The 18,204-nt window shown below is 45.2% G+C and overlaps 1 long non-coding RNA gene across 1 annotated transcript; it reads right to left on the bottom strand.

Moving 5' to 3' along the window:
- Nucleotides 1-4,754: 4,754 nt before the first annotated feature.
- On the bottom strand, nt 4,755-7,679 carry LOC141112954 (uncharacterized). Its single transcript, XR_012236667.1, has 3 exons — nt 6,445-7,679; nt 5,580-5,724; nt 4,755-5,465 (listed from the first exon to the last, which is right to left on the bottom strand). It is a non-coding gene; the product is annotated as an uncharacterized lncRNA (long non-coding RNA).
- Nucleotides 7,680-18,204: the final 10,525 nt, after the last annotated feature.

Here is an 18,204-nt window from a genome sequence, read left to right as displayed (position 1 = left end):
CCCTGTCAGCATGTTCCTTGTTAGTAAAGGAGCAGTGCAGCACAACTGATTGGCTCCTTGTGCTGCTCCTACTTCTCCCAGTCTGAGCTCTGCTCTACAGGGTCTGTAGGAGGCTCACACCATGTCAAATTGAGATACCTGCATTTAAATACATGACATGAGGTGTTGATGAATACAGAGCGGTCTTGAATTTTTGTCTTTTACCTGCCTGGAGTTCAGCTTTAATACAGGCTTGTCACACCACCTATGTTTCAGATCTTTGCTTTCTTGAAAAGATAGCTCAGCTGATATTCCGCTATATCACAACATAGTGACCAGCAGGTGGAACCCCAACACACATTGGGGGACCAGGTGGCCACACCTCTGCTAAAGATTGTTTAGCACCTCTTCAATTGAACGAAGATCCGGAGCATGGGTGGCAGGACAGGTAAATATGTAAAAACTCTTCTTTTCACTTTGTTTCTATACTGGTTCAGAAAAACAAAAAAATGTTCCATTGTAAAAAAAAAAAAAAAAAACCCTCGGTGTTTGTATTACAGTATCTGCATGCCCATCAGTGCCAAATATACACTCACCGGCCCCTTTATTTAGGTACACCTTGCTAGTACCAAGTTGGACCCCCTTTTGCCTTCAGAACTGCCTTCATTCTTTGTGGCATAGATTCAGCAAGGTGTTGGAAACATTCCTTAGAGATTTTGGTCCATAGTGACATGATGGCATCACACAGTCGCTGCAGATTTGTCGGCTGCACATCCATGATGTGAATCTCCCGTTCCACTACATCCTATTGGATGGCGATCTGGTGACTGTGGAGGCCATTGGAGTACATTGACCTCATTGTCATGTTCAAGAAACCAGTGGTGAGATGATTTGAGCTTTGTGACATGGTGAATTATCCTGGAAGGAGCCATCAGAAGATGGGTACACTGTAGTCATAAATTGATGGACATGATCAGCAACAATACTCAGGTAGGCTGTGGCGTTTAAACGGTGCTCAGTTGGTACTAAGGGGTCCACAGTATGCCAAGAAAATACCCCCCCATACCATTACACCACCACCAGTCTGAACCGTTGATACAAGGCAGGATGGATCCATGCTTTCATGTTGTTTATGCCAAATTCTGACCCTACCATCTGAATGTCGCAGCTGAAATCGGGACTCATCGAACCAGGCAACATTTTTCCAATCTTCTATTGTCCAATTTTGGTGAGCCTGTGCGAATTGTAGCCTCAGTTTCCTTAGCGAACAGGAGTGGCACCCGGTGTGGTCTTCTGCTGCTGTAGCCAATATTCTTCAAGGTTCAATGTGTTATGCGTTCAGAGATGGTATTCTACATACCTTGGTTGTAACGAGTGGGTATTTGAGTTACTGTTGCCTTGCTATCATCTCAAACCAGTCTGCCCATTCTGCTCTTGTTGACCTCAACAAGGCATTTTCATCCACACAACTGCCACTCACTGGATATTTTCTCTTTTTCGGACCATTCTCTGTAAACCCTAGAGATGGTTGTGTGTGAAAAGCCCAGTAGATCAGCAGTTTTTGAAATACTCAGACCAACTCATCTGGCATCAACAACCATGCCGCATTCAAAGTCACTTAAATCCCTTTTCTTCCCCATTCCAGGATCGGTTTGAACTTCAGCAAGTCCTCTTCACCATGTCTAGATGCCTAAATGCATTGAGTTGCTGCCATGTGATTGGCCGATTAGCAATTGCTCACCAAGCAATTGAACATGTGTACCTAATAAACTGGCCGGTGAGTGGATATCTGCATAAGCTTTCATGTTCTGTGTGTGACCACTCCACCCTCCCAGCATATATGATATGACCCCATGGTATGACTTTGTATTCTGATCGTGTCAGAGAGGTGTGCTGTCAGCATGATGAAGGCAAAGTGCAAAAACAAACAAAGCTGGGAAAACATGTCAGGTACTGAATTTGCACTCCGGGTGATCTTATAGGTCTGATAAGTCCTGCTTCACACGGTGTACCTAATCATACGGCTATGCCTGTATAGGCAGACACGGCCCTCGCATGGACGTACATTTAATTACGCCTGCGTGAATGAGGCCTTTCAGTGCAAATTGATGGAAACATCTATGACTATCTTTAGAACTACTGGACAAAATATGCAATTCTTGTTTGGCCACTCTTGTGATCTAGACAAGTTTGTCAGATAGCAAAGTAAGGTAGATATGAACTTACATTTTAAAAGTAGCACCTTTTCACCAAAAACAAAAAGGTGAACTAAACACACACTACACCCTCTCCACAATTCCCCACTGCACTTACCTCTGTGGATGATCAGCTTCCACCGCCCACGCAGCCGATGCTATAAGCTGCAGTTTTCATCACCTTCTTTCCTTATGCCCCGTACACACGAGCGGATTTTCCGTCGGAAAAAACTTGGATGGTTTTTCCGACGGAATTTCGCTCAAGCTTGCCTTGCATACACACGGTCACACAAAAGTTCTCTGAACTTTCGACCGTCAAGAACGCGGTGACGTACAACACTACGACGAGCTGAGAAAATGAAGCTCAATGCTTCCGAGCATTCGTCGAATTGTTTCTGAGCACGCGTAGGAATTTTGGGCGTCGGAATTTGTCAAGACGATCGCATTTTTGGATAGGAACTTTTTCCGACCGAAAAATTGAGTACATGCTCTCAATCTTTTGCTGGCGGGAATTCCACCAACAAAAGTCCGATGGAGCATACACGCGGTCCCATTTTCCGACCAGAAGCTTTCATCATTCTTTTGCTGGCCGATCGTGTGTACGCGGCATTAGGGATGCTGGGACAGATCAGAGATAAGTCTTATATGTCAGTGCTGTCACTTTGTTTACTCTGAATTGTTCTGATCCATCCCGACATCCCTAAGTAAAGAAGGGGTAGAAGACTGCAGCTTTCAAATCCCCAGACTGCTGCATCGCTTGGGTGGGCAGTGCAAGCCAATCATCCTCAGCGGTAAATGCAGTGAGGACCGTGGGGGTGGGTGGTGTAGTGCATTTGATCACCTTTTCATTTTTTTGTCAAATGGTGAACTTACACTTTAAGCAATATAGCTTGGTCAACTGTCTACTGACTGGACAGAGAAGAGCAGCAGGACAATGATGAGGTGATCCCTCTGCTCTCCCCTTCATGTTCTGGAAGGAAAAGTGACAACACTGTACAATGCAGTAGAGTGCTGACCTACTGCACACAGCAGGTTGATGTATAAAGACATATTTTGGTACTTCCATTAGTTTTATGTAAAAGTAAATACATTTTTAAATGGATTGAAACTGATTTTTTTTTAGATCTTTAATGGTTTCTACAACTCCAATATCCTGCTCTTCATTTTGAATCCTCCTTGGATATATAAAAAGGATGTCAAAATATTAAAATATATTCATAAATATTAGGGAAAAAAACAAGATTTCTTAAAGGTGGGAATTGCAAAAGCAGCCACACCGTCTTCACTATTGCACAGGGGACTTACAGCGATTCTAAAGCCTAAACCTTTTTTTTACCTAAATGCATTCTTTGTATTAAGGCAAGAAATGTTTAGGTAGCAGTATTGCCCCCTCACCCCCACTTATACTTACCTAAGCTCTCATGCGGTCCAGCTCTGTGCCCCGTCTGTAGCAGCTCTGTGCCCCGTCTGTAGCAGCTCTCTCCTCTTCTCTCACAAGCTTTGCTGAGGCATTCAAATCCTGTAAGGAGGGAGCAGGACGCAGGGCTGTCCTGCAAGGTGTGCGTCTATGGACACAGGCAGTGCGACTCAGGGTCGAGCCCGCACAAGTACCCCAATTGCAAGTGGCTTGCTACGGGGGCACGCTGAAAGGAGGAGCCAGGAGCGCCTGTGGGGCCCCCAGGAGAGGTGGTTTGGGGCTGCTCTGTGCATTGCATAACTGCACTGTTAAGATAGGCCCCTTTATTCAATAGTTTTGGTAGATATAATGGAGGTTGTATAAACTTTGTACAATCATGGATGTAATGTATATGTCCAGCCTATAAAGATGAGAACATAACATTTTTGGGTGAGGTTCATAAAAAGAGAAGTAGAGATTTTTTATAGAGCCAGATTCTCCTTTTTTATTTCCTAATACTGCGAGGAGAGAATGCATGGGGGAAATTCATGGACTGCTATAGACAACAAAAACATCCCTTTGCAATCTTTTGCCATATATGTAAAATAGCTTCTAAAATGGTGGCTAGAGTAGGGAATGGTTAGAACCTCTGTTGGGTTTTTATTGCTGCCTGTATCCCCCACTAGGGAGATTCACCCCTCTCTATGTAACCTGCCTGCTACGTCAGAAGGTTCATTAAAAGTGAAATTGTAGCTCCGCTGCTCTTGCCAAAAAATGGAAGTATACTTGGCAAGCGCTCACATTATGAAGACTCTTCTGGCGGTTTGTCCCCATCTAGTGCGAATACAGTATCTCACAAAAGTGAGTACACCCCTCACATTTTTGTAAATATTTTATTTTATCTTTTCATGTGACAACACTGAAGAAATGACACTTTGCTACAATGTAAAGTAGTGAGTGTACAGCTTGTATAACAGTGTAAATTTGTAAAATAACTCAACACACAGCCATTAATGTCTAAACCACTGGCAACATAAGTGAGTACATCCCATACACTGAAGTGTCATTTCTTCAGTGTTGTCACATGAAAAGATTATAAAATATTTACAAAAATGTGAGGGGTATACTTACTTTAGTGAGATACTGTATATCAGAGCTGTCCCTTGCTGTTCTGTTCACCCCTGCCATCATTTCCTGACCTTCTTCCAGGTTCCTGTCACTCCTCTTCTGTATTGGGTGGGAACTGATAACGGAACTTCTGGGCATGCCAGCGGTAGTTGCATCGTCCCAGCATCCGGATCCATTCAGCAGGAATGGGCAGGAAATGAACACTGCACTGTGTATGTGTGTACATAAATAAAATAAATAAATAAAACACACACACCCCAAAAACTATCTCCTAGCAATTATTTTATTCACGAAAGTTCCGCTATGAAGCCATAGTCCACTCATTTGATTTTTTTTTTTTAATAAAAGCACCCGTTCTGAAAAAAAAAAAGGAACAAGGAGCATTGCAACAGTGATCTCTGCATGGTCAATGCAATGCACAGGATGACCCTGCCTACTAGGTTTGGATGGCCATAAAGACTTTTCATTTGGAGATCATCTGAAGGCAACCAGCTTCTTCTGTGCTCTCCTCAGAAACTTCATAATTCTCTGGGACACCAATATCACGGGTCTTAAAATGTTTATTTGTGAAATCAAAATTTTATATAAAATATCAGTTTAAAATTCCTAAACTTGAACCCAAAGCATAAGAGGAGCAGAGAATGAGCACTCACTTGTAGAGCAGAGTTCTGTTTCCAGGTCATCCGGACAGGCACAAACAAAATCATTACTTCGGGCAAAGCACAGGTGGGAACAGCCGCCATTATTAACCCCGCAAGGATTGCTACCTACAAAGTAGGCAGAGAGTTCCAGATAAAGCAAGAATAACCCAATATACCAGATAGAAAAAAAAAAAAAAAGACAAAAAAATGAATATTCTTTATAATGATTACTATTTATACCTGACTGCCGCATAGGAGATACAACAATGATGTCCAACAGCCCCTCCATATTGCCCGATATGGTTTCCTGGCTCCTCCCAGAGTATTTGTCTACCCTCTGAATAGACTTGGTTTGCCAATCAGTCCAATATATCCAGCGGCCTTCCTGTTAAAAAATAAAAATAAAATAATCATTGGCTCAACAAAATTCAGTTGGCAAATAAATATTTCTTCTACACTGTGCTGCCATAAATATGATCACAATGGCACTTCAATAAGCTTAACTTAATTGGTGCAGTAATGTAAATGAACCAGGATTTGGTTCAACAATCTATTAACCATTATCAAATCACAACTCCTTAAAGCTGAACTCCAGGTAGACCTTAAAAAATACAAACGAATACATGTGCATTTATGTACAACATAAAAGTGGTGTTCCCCCACGGAAAAATGTAAAAGTCAGCAGCTACACATACTGTAGCTGTTGACTTTTAATATTAGGACACTTGCATGTCCTGGAATCCAGCGATGTTGGCACCCCAGCCGATGTTTTCATCGGCTCTCGGTGCTGCCACCACCATTCATAGTAAGGGAACCCGGCAGTAAAGCCTTTCGGCTTCACAGCTGGTTCCCTACTGTGCATGCGTGTAGCGCGCTGCGCTTTCTGAATGGCCCAGTGGCGGGGGAGGGGGAGGGGGGCTGACATTTCTCCTCAAGTGTTTTCCTGATGTTCAGCTGTAGAAAAAAAAAAAAAAAAAAGAAGAGAGAGACCTCTTTCATATATATATATATATATATATATATATATATATATATATATATATATATATATATATATATATATATATATATATATATTAATAAAACAATTACTCAGAATTCTCACCTGTGTGAGAGCGAAGGGGTGGGAGACTTGACTAACGAGTATTTGACGGGTCCTACCATTCAGATCTGTATTCTCTATACAATCCAGGTGAGCATCTACCCAGTAGATCCTGGGGGAGCAGAAGACAACACTGGTGAGCTGTAGACATAAATGAAAGTTGCACAGAACACACAAACCGTTCTAACGTATGCTCACTGACCTGCGGGAGTCATAGTCTAATGTCAATCCGTTGGGCCACCCAAGATCTGTATTAATGATGACCTTGCGATCAGAGCCATCCAAGTGTGCCCTCTCAATTTTAGCAACGTGGCCCCAGTTTGTACATGTTATGGATTCTCTGTGAACTCAATTAGCCAGATCACCGACCACTCTGCACACTAACTACAATATACAGTGGTAGAGCTTGGGTGAGTTTTCTTTTGCTCTTGCACATTGGTGCCTGAGCCTCTACAACATAAATTCCAGGTATTTTCTCTGCCCGGGAAGCCCAGGTGCTGTGTACAGCTGCCAGCTGCCCATAGACATGAATGGCTGTAGCGGGTATACGCCGTTGCTCATGTAGACACATGCAGGTTACATTCCTTTTGGAGGTCTGCCAGCCGAGCGCTGGCATTACATGACCGGCGGAAATGCACACAGACTTTCCTGGCCTGCCTCAGGGCATCCTGTAAGTCCAGGTACCTGCCCAAGAACCGCTGCACCACCAAGTTAAGGACGTGAGCCAAACAGGGCACATGGGTCATTTGTCCCTGACGGAGGGCAGAGAGGAGGTTGTTGCCGTTGTCGCAAACCACCATTCCTGCCTTAAGTTGGCGTGGCGTCAACCACCTCTGAAACTGCCCCTGCAGAGCTGACAGAACCTCTGACCCAGTGTGGCTCCTGTCCCCCAAGCACACTAGCTCAAGCACCGCATGGCATCTTTTGGCCTGCATACTTGCGTAGCCCCTTGAACGCCTACGGAGCACCGCTGGTTCCGAGGACAAAGCACAGGAAGAGGCCATGGAGGAAGAAGAAGAGGAGGGGGTGGAGGAGAGAGGTGTGTCAGAATCATTAGTAGTGACATTTTGGAGGCGTGGTGGCGGAACAACCTCCAACACTACTGCACCTTGTCCTGCATCCTTCCCAGCTGCCAGCAGAGTCACCCAATGCGCCGTGAAACTTAGGTAATGTCCCTGTCCATGCCTGCTGGACCATGAGTCAGCGGTAATATGCACCTTACCGCTGACCGCCCTGTCCAGCGAGGCATGGACATTGCCTTCCACATGCCGGTAGAGAGCCGGAATCGCCTTCTGTGAGAAAAAGTGGCGTTTGGGTACCTGCCACTGAGGAACCGCACATTCCACAAACTCATGGAAGGGGGCAGAGTCTACCAACTGAAAAGGTAGCAGTTGAAGTGCTAGCAATTTTGCCAAGCTAGAATTCAACCGCTGGGCATGTGGATGGCTGGGAGCGAACTTCTTTCGGCGGTGAAGCAGCTGGGGCAGGGAAATTTGCCTGGTACAATCTCACGTCGGTGTACCGAAAGCAGATTGCCCCACAAGTACTTGGCTGTGACACACCTAATTCTACACCTTCATTCCTCTCAGTGCAGGTCTCAAGGTATAGTGGGGTTGGAGATCTCAACTGATGAGGAGTAAGGAGAGGTACTCTTTGTTCTTTGGTGTTGGTCTTTTAGATCCGCTTGCCAATGAACTGCATGGCAGGTCAACATATGTCTGGTCAAGCATGTGGTGCCCAAGTGGGAGATGTTTTGGCCACGCGAGATACGCTTGAGACATATGTTGCAAATAGCAGCGGTGCGATCTGATGCACTCGTCTCAAAAAAGGCCCACACCAAAGAACTTTTGGAATAACGCGCAGAGACAGCAGCGCCCTGCACATGCTCTCCTATCAGGCACCCACGTTGAGTCAGTGACCTCATCATCACCTCCCTCCTCATCACTGGAGCAAACCTGGCAGTATGCTGCAGCAGGGGGAGCATGACTGCCAGATTGCAGTCCTTCTTGGGCACCCCCTCTGTCCATGCTCACGTTACTGCCTTCATCTAGCTCAGTATCATCATCAGAGCCTTCTAAACGCTGGGCATGCTCCTGGAGCATGTACCCAACACTGTGGTCAAACAGTTCGAGGGACTCCTCAGGAGGACATGGTGGGGCTAGGGAAGGAGTCACTGATGCCATTGAGCCGAGGGAAGAGGCCGCGTTGGCAGCTGCTTTGCCCGACAAAATACCCTGAGCATGGGTGAGAGAGGATGAGGACGGCTTGGTCATCCACTCGACCAAATCTTCCGCATGTTGCGGCTCAACATGGCCAGGCAGCTGCCGAAAAAAAGGCCAAGCGTGTCCCACGGCCACGTGCTGATGAGGATGCACCGTCTCCACGACCAGCACTGTTGCCTCTAGACACAGAGCCTGCTTGCCCTCTTTTATTGGCTTGTGACTGTCTGCCTTTCCTTGTTGGCCTTCCAGACATACTAATGGCCTGCAGTGAGATGTAGCTGCACTAAGCTGGGAGATTATATATACTGCAGCTAGCAAAATCAACTGCCTGCCTGTAGTATGAGAACACTACCAACCTTCTACAGATAGCTTTAGCTGAACACTGTGAAGAGGACGCACTACACTAACGTTAAAATAATGTAGCTGCCTGCGGTAGTGATAGGATCAGGAAAACACCACCAACCTTCTACAGGTAGCTTTAGCTGAACACTGTGCAGAGGTCGCACTACACTAACTTGGAGCTTTAGCTGAACACTGTGCAGAGGTCGCACTACACTAACTTGTAGCTTTTGCTGAATACTGTGAGGACGCACTACACTAACTTGTAGCTTTAACTGAACACTGTGAGGAGGACGCACTACACTAACTTGTAGCTTTAGCTGAACACTGTGCACTACACTAACTTGTAGCTTTAGCTGAACACTGTTCAGAGGACACACTACACTAACGTGTAAATAATGTAGCTGCCTGCGGTAGTGATAGGATCAGGAAAACACCACCAACCTTCTACAGGTAGCTTTAGCTGAACACTGTGCAGAGGTTGCACTACACTAACTTGTAGCTTTAGCTGAACACTGTGCACTACACTAACTTGTAGCTTTAGCTGAACACTGTTCAGAGGACGCACTACACTAACTTGTAGCTTTAGCTGAACACTGTTCAGAGGACGCACTACACTAACTTGTAGCTTTAGCTGAACACTGTTCAGAGGACACACTACACCAACTTGTAGCTTTAGCTGAACACTGTGAGGAGGATGCACTACACTAACTTGTAGCTTTAGCTGAACACTGTGCACTACACTTACTTGTAGCTTTAGCTGAACACTGTGAGGAAGACGCACTACACTAACTTGTAGCTTTAGCTGAACACTGTGAGGAGGACGCATTACACTAACTTGTAGCTTTAGCTGAACACTGTGCACTACACTAACTTGTAGCTTTAGCTGAACACTGTTCAGAGGACACACTACACTAACTTGTAGCTTTAGCTGAACACTGTGCAGAGGTCGCACTACACTAACTTGTAGCTTTAGCTGAACACTGTGAGGAAGACGCACTACACTAACTTGTAGCTTTAGCTGAACACTGTGAGGAGGACGCATTACACTAACTTGTAGCTTTAGCTGAACACTGTGCACTACACTAACTTGTAGCTTTAGCTGAACACTGTTCAGAGGACACACTACACTAACTTGTAGCTTTAGCTGAACACTGTGCAGAGGTCGCACTACACTGACTTGTAGCTTTAGCTGAACACTGTGAGGAGGACGCCCTACACTAACTTGTAGCTTTAGCTGAACACTGTGCAGAGGTCGCACTACACTAACGTGTAAATAATGTAGCTGCCTGCGGTAGTGATAGGATCAGGAAAACACCACCACCCTTCTACAGGTAGCGTTAGCTGAACACTGTGCAGAGGTCGCACTACACTAACATGTAAATAATGTAGCTGCCTGCGGTAGTGATAGGATCAGGAAAACACCACCAACCTTCTACAGGTAGCTTTAGCTGAACACTGTGCAGAGGTCGCACTAAACTAACTTGTAGCTTTAGCTGAACACTGTGCAGAGGTCGCACTACACTAACTTGTAGCTTTTGCTGAACACTGTGAGGAGGACGCACTACACTAACTTGTAGCTTTAGCTGAACACTGTTCAGAGGACGCACTACACTAACTTGTAGCTTTAGCTGAACACTGTTCAGAGGACACACTACACTAACTTGTAGCTTTAGCTGAACACTGTTTCAAGGACGCACTACACTAACTTGTAGCTTTTGCTGAACACTGTGAGGAGGACGCACTACACTAACTTGTAGCTTTAACTGAACACTGTGAGGAGGACGCACTACACTAACTTGTAGCTTTAGCTGAACACTGTGCACTACACTAACTTGTAGCTTTAGCTGAACACTGTTCAGAGGACGCACTACACTAACTTGTAGCTTTAGCTGAACACTGTTTCGAGGACGCACTACACTAACTTGTAGCTTTAGCTGAACACTGTTTCAAGGACGCACTACACTAACTTGTAGCTTTAGCTGAACACTGTGCACTGCACTAACTTGTAGCTTTAGCTGAACACTGTTCAGAGGACACACTACACTAACTTGTAGCTTTAGCTGAACACTGTGAGGAGGATGCACTACACTAACTTGTAGCTTTAGCTGAACACTGTGCACTACACTTACTTGTAGCTTTAGCTGAACACTGTGAGGAGGACGCACTACACTAACTTGTAGCTTTAGCTGAACACTGTGAGGAGGACGCACTACACTAACTTGTAGCTTTAGCTGAACACTGTGCACTACACTAACTTGTAGCTTTAGCTGAACACTGTTCAGAGGACACACTACACTAACTTGTAGCTTTAGCTGAACACTGTGCAGAGGTCGCACTACACTAACGTGTAAATAATGTAGCTGCCTACGGTAGTGATAGGATCAGGAAAACACCACCAACCTTCTACAGGTAGCTTTAGCTGAACACTGTGCAGAGGTCGCACTATACTAGCTTGTAGCTTTAGCTGAACACTGTGCAGAGGTCGCACTACACTAACGTGTAAATAATGTAGCTGCCTGCAGTAGTGATAGGATCAGGAAAACACCACCAACCTTCTACAGGTAGCTTTAGCTGAACACTGTGCAGAGGTCGCACTATACTAACTTGTAGCTTTAGCTGAACACTGTGCAGAGGTCGCACTACACTAACTTGTAGCTTTAACTGAACACTGTGCAGAGGTCGCACTACACTAACGTGTAAATAATGTAGCTGCCTGCGGTAGTGATAGGATCAGGAAAACACCACCAACCTTCTACAGGTAGCTTTAGCTGAACACTGTGCAGAGGTCGCACTATACTAACTTGTAGCTTTAGCTGAACACTGTGCAGAGGTCGCACTACACTAACTTGTAGCTTTAACTGAACACTGTGCAGAGGTCGTACTACACTAACGTGTAAATAATGTAGCTGCCTGCGGTAGTGATAGGATCAGGAAAACACCACCAACCTTCTACAGGTAGCTTTAGCTGAACACTGTTCAGAGGACGCACTACACTAACTTGTAGCTTTAGCTGAACACTGTGCAGAGGTCGCACTACACTAACTTGTAGCTTTAGCTGAACACTGTGAGGAGGACGCACTACACTAACTTGTAGCTTTAGCTGAACACTGTGCACTACACTAACTTGTAGCTTTAGCTGAACACTGTGAGGAGGATGCACTACACTAATTATGGGCTGTGACGCACCACACGAATTTGGCACGAACGGCCCATATCGTTCGCAATTCAGCGAACGGCGAACAGGCGATGTTCGAGTCGAACATGGGTTCAACTCGAACACGAAGCTCATCCCTACTCCAGACAATTACCATCAAAAAGGAGTCGCTTCATCCTGATGGAGCTTTTAGCTCTCAGGTGAGCGCCCCAGACAATTACCACTGAAAAGGGGTCGCTTCATCCTGATGTAGCTTCTAGCTCTCAGGTTAGCGCTCCAGACAATTACCACCGAAAAAGAGTCGCTTCATCCTGATGTAGCTTCTAGCTCTCAGGTGAGCGCTCCAGACCAAACTACAAAATTTAGCTACAAACTCAAAATATACCAGAGTTTACTGTCACTTCAATAACATCTTACAAAGAAGAAGGAGAGGCATTGGCCGGCTATAGGGGTGGAGGAGGCCGGATTTATTTTGACACTAAACAATATCCGAAAAGGAGTCGCTTCATCCTGATGTAGCTTCTAGCTCTCAGGTGAGCGCTCCAGACAATTACTACCGAAAAGGAGTCGCTTCATCCTTATGGAGCTTCTAGCTCTCGGGTGAGCGCCCCAGACAATTACCACTGAAAAGGGGTCGCTTCATCCTGATGTAGCTTCTAGCTCTCAGGTTAGCGCTCCAGACAATTACCACCGAAAAAGAGTCGCTTCATCCTGATGTAGCTTCTAGCTCTCAGGTGAGCGCTCCAGACCAAACTACAAAATTTAGCTACAAACTCAAAATATACCAGAGTTTACTGTCACTTCATTAAAATCTTACAAAGAAGGAGAGGCATTGGCCGGCTATAGTGGTGGAGGAGGCCAGATTTTTTTTACACTAAACAATATCTGAAAAGGAGTCGCTTCATCCTGATGTAGCTTCTAGCTCTCAGGTGAGCGCTCCAGACAATTACCACCGAAAATGAGTCACTTCATCCTGATGTAGCTTCTAGCTCTCAGGTGAGCGCTCCAGACAATTACCACCAGAATGAGTCGCTTTATCCTGATGTAGCTTCTAGCTCTCAGGTGAGCGCTCCAGACAATTACCACTGAAAAGGAGTTGCTTCATCCTGATGTAGCTTCTAGCTCTCAGGTGAGTGCCCCAGACAATTACCACCAAAAAGGAGTCACTTCAGAGCATTACCACTAAAAAGGAGTCTCTTCATCCGCATTGAACCCCCACCTCTTAGGTGAGAACTCCAAAGCATTACCACTAAAAAGGAGTCTCTTAATCCTGACGCAGCCTCTAGCTCTCAGGTGAAGACTAGACAATTACTACCGAAAAGGAATCGCTTTATCCTGACGTAGCCTCTAGCTCTCAGGTGAAGACTAGACAATTACTAGCGAAAAGGAGTCGCCTCATCCTGATGCAGCTTCTAGCTCTCAGGTGAAGACTAGACAATTACCACCAAAAAGGAATCGCTTCATCCTGACGTAGCCTCTAGCTCTCAGGTGAAGACTAGACAATTACCACCAAAAAGGAGTCTCTTCATCCTGATGCAGCCTCCAGCTATCAGGTAAAGACTCTACAATTACTACCAAAAAGGAGTCTCTTGATCCTGATTGAACTACCACCTCTCAGGTGAGCACTCCAGAGCATTACCACTGAAAGGAGTCTCTTCATCCTGATTGAACCACCACCTCTCAGGTGAGCACTCCAGAGCATTACCACTGAAAAGGAGTCTCTTCATCCTGACGCAGCCTCTAGCTCTCAGGTGAAGACTAGACAATTACCACCGAAAAGGAGTCCCTTCATCCTGATGAAGGTGAGGATTCCAGACCAAACTACAAAATGTAGCTACAAACTCAACAGATAAACAGCAAAACACATTTTTTTCTAAACCAGAGTTTAGTGTTTTTGTAACATCTTACAAAGGAGAAGGATAAGCCGGCTATAAAGGGGTGGAGGAGGCCGGATTATTTTTTTACACTAAACAATATCCTTATTTTTCAGTAAAAATTCATACACATCCATTAGTTAATGGTCCTCCTACACCCATCCTTTTTCCCCCCACGTCTGTTTGGAACCAGCAGTGCACGTCAGTTGCAGTCATGTACACTACAAAGCCCAGAGCCCAAAGCTTTTAGGCCAAAGCTTATAGCCCAATGTCCATAGCATAAAGTCTAAAGCCCATAGCCCTTTTCAGGAAGTTGGATCATGAAAAAATAATAAAGGGAGCGGAGTTTAGTGCCACTTCTTTACCAACGTACAAAAAAAAAAAAGTGTGATTGGGCGGCTAAATGGGGAGAAGAAAGCCCACAGTCCAAAAGCTACTTTTTTGGTTTAAGAACACACACTTGTCACGCACCTGGTAGTAGAGCCCAGGATGCAGGGAACGGCCTCTCGTATACCTCTGACTCGGGAACCCCTGGTAGTGTTGACAGGGACTCGGGAGTACAAAGGGGCACAAGTGCCTGACTGGAAGGCTGATGTAGAGGGCTGGATCCTGTAGTCAGCAGGGAGGTGCTCTGTAGTTCAGCAGCAAGGTGCAGGCAGGAGACTGGATGTAGTAGACAGCGGGGAGGTGTACTGTAGTCCAGCAGCAGACAGCAGGAAGGTGTACTGTAGTCCAGTAGCAGGATGCGGACAGGAGGCTGGATGCAGCAGACAGCAGGAAGGTGTACTGTAGTCCAGCAGCATTATGCAGAAAGGAGGCTGGATGCAGCAGACAGCAGGAAGGTGTACTGTAGTCCAGCAGCAGACAGCAGGAAGGTGTACTGTAGTCCAGCAGCAGGATGCAGACAGGAGGCTGGATGCAGCAGACAGCAGGAAGGTGTACTGTAGTCCAGCAGCAGACAGCAGGAAGGTGTACTGTAGTCCAGCAGCAGGATGCGGACAGGAGGCTGGATGCAGCAGACAGCAGGAAGGTGTAGACAGGCCGAGTCAAACACAGGCGGGCAGGTCAGGTACAGAAGGGCAATCCAAAGAATAGTCAAAGTCCAAGACGGGATCGGGGCAGGCAGCAAGCAGAGAAGTCAGGAACAGGCCAAGTCAGATAACAGATCAGGTAACAAAGTAACAAGGCAGCAGGGGTCTTCAGGAAACACTGTAGACCGGACAGCAAGGCATCAGTCCCCTTTAAATAGCGCATCTTGGCGCCAAGTGCTGTCACAAGCAGCGTGCGTTCCCGTGCGCGCCCGCACACCACTATTGCGCATGCGCCAGACGGTCTTTCTGCGCACAGGCATTCTTCTTAAACCCAGATTGCTACAATGTTTGCTGGAAAGCCTTTCCTGACAACACTTGAATTGAATATATTTTTTTAAACCAGAGTTTACTATATGAATAGTGTGTGACGGGTCCTCTTTATCGACCCCACATCTCTCCTCCAGGCTGGAAAGGCTGAGATCATAAAAAAAAATGAACTCTCTCAGCTTTTCCAGCCGCGTCCTCGGCTTTGTTTACATCCGCCGGCCCGGATGTGACATCATAACGTCATAAATCTCTATGGTAAACTTCCGGCGGCGACCGATTCTTTCTCCGGGGTCGCCGATCATACAGGCGAGCCCAGGAAAAGCACTGGAGGGCGGCGGAAGAGGGGGACATCCCCTCCCGCAGCCTGTAAGAATGATCAAGCACCTGAGCTGCCGCTATGATTGTTCTTACGGTGCACAGAGTCGCCGGCAGAAAAAAAACAACATCTGAATGATGCCTACAGGCATCATTCAGATATCCCCCTCAAAGTCCATGACATCATATGACGTACCTTGGGCAGGAAGTGGTTAACTACTGGACCTCTCCCTTTCCCCTCACTTCTGTTTTATAAAAAAAAAATTTAAATTTAAAAATACAAAAATTTTTTTTTAGTAAACATTGATAAGATAGTGATATGATAAGATAGTATGTATGTTTTTTTGTTCTTGTATAGATTTGTATAGATAAGATAGATATTATAGTCAATGTCCTTGTAAATTATTTGTAATGAAATTGTCTCTGTATGTTTGTGCCTCCCTTTGTCATTCTCCATTAACTCCCAAACCTCTCCTTTAGCCCGCAGCCCAAAACCCGCAGTCCACAGCCCGCAGCTCAAAACCCACAGCCCAAAGCCCAAAACCCACAGCTCACAGCCCAAAACCCACAGCTCACAGCCCAAAGCCCAAAGCCCAAAGCCCAAAACCCACAGCCCAAAACCCACAGCCCAAAGCCCAAAACCCACAGCCCAAAACCCACAGCCCAAAACCCACAGCCCAAAGCCCACTGCCTTCAGCCCAAAGCCCGCAGCCCACAACCCACAGCCCGCAGCCAACAGTCCAAAACCTGCAGCCCACAGCCCAAAACTCGCAACCCAAAGCCAGTAGCCCAAAACCAGCAGCCCAAAGCTTAAAACCTGCAGCCCACAGCCCGCAGATAAGATAAGAGCATTACCACTGAAGAGGAGGAGTCTCTTCATCCTGATTAAACCACCACCTCTCAGGTGAGCACTTCAGAGCATTACCACTGAAAAGTAGTCTCTTGATCCTAATGCAGCCTCTAGCTCTCAGGTGAAGACTCTAGACAATTACCACCGAAAAGGAGTCCCTTCATCCTGATGAAGGTGAGGATTCCAAACCAGATTACAAAATGTAGCTACAAACTCAACATATAAACAGCAAAACACATTTTTTTTTAAACCAGGAGTTTAGTGTTTTTGTAACATCTTACAAAGAAGGAGAGGGATTGGCCGGCTATAAGGGGCAGAGGAGGCCGGATTTTTTTTTTTTTTACACTAAATATCCTTATTTTTCAGTAAAATTCACAACAATTACCACCGAAAAGGAGTCGCTTCATCCTGACGTAGCTTCTAGCTCTCAGGTGAAGACTAGACAATTACCACTGAAAAGGAGTTTCTTCATCCTGATGCAGACTCTAGCTCTCGGGTGAAGACTCTAGACAAATTTTAACATCTTACAAAGAAGGAGAGGGATTGGTCAGCTATAAGGGGCGGAGGAGGCAGGATTTTTTTTTTTTTTTTTTTTTACCCTAAACAATATCCTTATTTTTCAGTAAAAATTCATACACATCCATTAGTTAGGCCAAAGCTTATAGCCCGAAGCCCATAGCATAAAGTCTAAAGCCCATAGCCCTTTTCAGGAAGTTGGATCATAAAAAACATAATAAAGGGACCGGAGTTTAGTGTCACTTCTTTACCAACATACACAAAAAAAGCGTGATTGGTCAGCTATATGGGGAGAAGAAAGCCCACAGTCCAAAAGCCCAAAGCTACTTTTTTGGGTTAAGAACACATACACATACTTAAATTAAATATATTTTATTAAAACCAGAGTTTACTATATGAATAGTGCGTGACAGGTCTACTTTATGGACCCCTCCAGGCTGGAAAGGCTGAGATCAAAAAAAAAAAATTAACTCTCTCAGCCTTTCCAGCCCAGAGGTGACATCATAAATCTCTATGGTAGACTTCCGGAGGCGACCGATTCGTTCTCCGGGTCGCCGATTGTACAGGCGAGCCCAGGAAAACCACCGGAGGGCGGCGGAAGGGGGGATGTCCCCTCCCGCCGCCTGTAAGAATGACCGAGCAGCTGAGCTGCCGCTGTGATTGTTCTCATGGTGCACAGAGTCGCCAGCCCAAAAAAAAACAATATCTGAATGATGCCTGTAGCTGCAGGCATCATTCAGATATCCCCCTCAAAGTCCATGACGTTATATGATGTACCTTGGGCATGAAGTGGTTAACTACTGGACCTCTCCCTTTCCCTTCACTTCTGTTTTAAAAAAATAAAAATACAACATTTTTTTTTTAGTAAACATATATATGATAAGATAGTATGTATGTTTTTTGTTCTTGTATAGATTTTTATAGATAAGATAGATATTATAGTCAATGTACTTGTAAATTATTTGTCATGAAATTGTTGTGTGTTTTCTGATTCCTTGTCACATCCTCTGTTAACTCCCGAACCTCTCCCTTTCCCCTCAGTTCTGTTTGTTTGAAAAAAAAAAAAAAAAAAATTATATATATTATACATATATATATATATATATATATATATATATATATATATATATAT

This window comes from Aquarana catesbeiana, linkage group LG11 (genome assembly GCF_042186555.1).
Source record: "Aquarana catesbeiana isolate 2022-GZ linkage group LG11, ASM4218655v1, whole genome shotgun sequence".
In the NCBI taxonomy this organism is placed as follows: Eukaryota; Metazoa; Chordata; class Amphibia; order Anura; family Ranidae; genus Aquarana; species Aquarana catesbeiana.
The sequence above is the reverse complement of the archived record's forward strand: the minus strand, read 5'-3'. Positions and strand labels throughout refer to the sequence as shown.